This window comes from Chrysochloris asiatica, unplaced genomic scaffold (assembly GCF_000296735.1).
Source record: "Chrysochloris asiatica unplaced genomic scaffold, ChrAsi1.0 scaffold00088, whole genome shotgun sequence".
Lineage (NCBI taxonomy): Eukaryota > Metazoa > Chordata > Mammalia > Afrosoricida > Chrysochloridae > Chrysochloris > Chrysochloris asiatica.
In genome coordinates this window covers 797,763-800,318 of record NW_006408606.1, presented here as the reverse complement: position 1 = coordinate 800,318, position 2,556 = coordinate 797,763, and positions in this window count along the sequence as shown.

Sequence of the window (2,556 nt, the reverse complement as noted above, 5' to 3'; positions counted from 1 at the left end):
AAGAGCAGAGAGCAGGACCCTACCCAGAAAAGCAGTGATGCCTGAAATGGAGCCAGAGATGATGATGTGGAGTGATGGAGCAGCTGGAGACTTTAGATCCAGAGAGGGAGAGCGACTGTGTGCTGAAGACCTGGGAGGTATGGGGGAAGGATTGCATGGAGGGGATTGTAACCATGGCAATGACAGGATATACGATAGAATGAATGTACAACTAATGTTCTCCCATGTAAACTATCACATAATTCACAATAAAACATTTAAGAAAAAAAAAATCAAACAACGTATTGCATTAGGCAAATCTGCTGAACCAAGACTTTTTTTTTTTTTTTTTTCTTTAATGCTTTATTGTGAATTATGAGATAGTTTACATGGGAGGACATCAGCTTCACATTGATCCCTTCATACATTGTTTCCTTGCCATGGTTACAGTCCCTTCCATGCATCATCCATCAACCAAAGGGTGCACCCCACAAGCCTGCCCCCCAGTCATCCGCATACAGCTCCTCTCCCTCTCAAGGTCCAAAGTCCACCTGCTCCATCTCCCCATGTCATCATTTCTATCTTCATCCCTGGCTTCACTACTTCTCTGGGTAGGTTTCCGTTCTCTGCTCTTCTCATTTGATGGTCCCAGGGACCTCTGCTCCTAGACTACAAGGTTAATCACTCCCCTCCATTTGCCCCGAAACATCTCCAGCCCTTACAATCAGTCCTGATAACAATTATTTGCTATTGTGTCACAACAGACCTATCCACATCTCCTTTCATCAGCCCTGTATAGGCAGAATGTATACTACACAGTGGAGATTCTAACTTGCTCCATGCTCTCTGCATCTAGGTTCCCTCTTGAAAGCTTGTAAGCCAGTCACTTCTTGCCTCTGTACCCCACCCCCTCGACTTTGGGTAGCCATTGACCAAGATGCCCACCCCTGTCCTCTCCGTGTGCGGAGGAGTTGGGGATGATCCTCTCTGTGAAGATTTGTTCACTCTTTTGAGCTACTGCTTCCATAGATGTATGTCAAGTTCATCAAATTGTATCAGATTATTCTTTTTTCCCTCTTCTTTCTTCTTCTGTTTGAGCTCTGATCATCCAGTCATTGAAGCCAGGTCAAGTGGGTATTATCTTCAAGTGTGGGTGCATGTGCCCTCTCTTCTTATCAGCTGGACACTTCACTCTCCACTTTAGTCTTCTGTGGCTATGTCATTGACTCTGGGTCCAAGAGTCCCTTGGACTTGGCACACTGCTGGCCAACCAGGTCTCCATCCGGGTTCACCGGAGTCTATTGAGCAGTGTAGGGCTTAACTCACAGTTTCATTGTGGTTTTTCTCTCACTTCCCCTTATCAGTAATGAATGTGGTCACCAATCAGAGCATGCCTTCCCATTGAGCCTTAGTCTTAGAAGGGGGTTTGTTCTGAGGGGACCCGACCACTTGCCTTAATGTCTTCTGGGTGAGCCACTTGTTTGTTCCTGTAGTAATCAGTCAGCCTGCCTATATTGTTTGGTATTTTTCCTGTCAGTCTTTTATTCAGGAAATATCTTCTGTTCTTCTGGCCACTCCAGGCTGGTCTGCTTGTCCTTTCAAGTGAACATTTCTCCTCAGAAGATTCTGGATGCTGTTCAGGATTCCATCTATGGTCTTGTGTAATGCAGTGGCTCCGCAGGAAGCCTCCTTTGCTGGGCACATTGTATCCCCATTTTAGGTATTCCAATCAGTTATAGGCAGAAGACAGATTTACAAGCTTTCTATGGTGGTATTTCTGGCTATTCCTTTCTCTCCCCCTCCAGTGTCTATTTTATAGTGGTATGCCAGGAAAACCAAAATTCAACAGACAGCCAAGCATCTTTACATTATTTCCCCCCCTTTTCTCCATTCAAACCATGTCTGAATCTCTGTATCCCAGAGCCCTGTTTTTCCAAGGGTTTGCATACATCATTATTTGCCTCTGTGCCACTTCAGCTTCACATTCATCCTATCATATTTCATTTCATTGCAATGACTAAAATCCCCTTGGTACATCATCAAATAACCAAAGGATACATCCCACAGGTCTGCCCCCTTGGCTGTCTACTGTATGGGCCAGCAATTCCTCTACTTGGTATTTACGCACAAGGAATACGAACCATAACACAAGTAGATATATGGACACCAATGTTCATAGCAGCACAATTTACAATAGCAAAAAAATGGAGAAAACCAAAATGCCCATCAACTGAAGAATGGATAAACAAACTGTGGTACATACACACAATGGAACACTACGCTACCTTGAAGAACAACAAGGAAGCTGCAAGCCATCGCATAACAAGGATGAACCTTGAGGACATGATTCTGAGTGAAATTAGTCAGTCACAAAAGTAGAAATACTGCATAAGACCATTATTGTAAAACACTAAGAAAAGAACTTACCCAAAAGGGTATATATATATACATATATTCATTTGATGTACAAGTTTGGTGGTTCACGCTCACCAGCTTCTCCTTGGAAACCCTATGCAGTATGCAGGGTCACTATGGGTTGGAACTGACTCGATGGCACTTAACAACAATATATATATA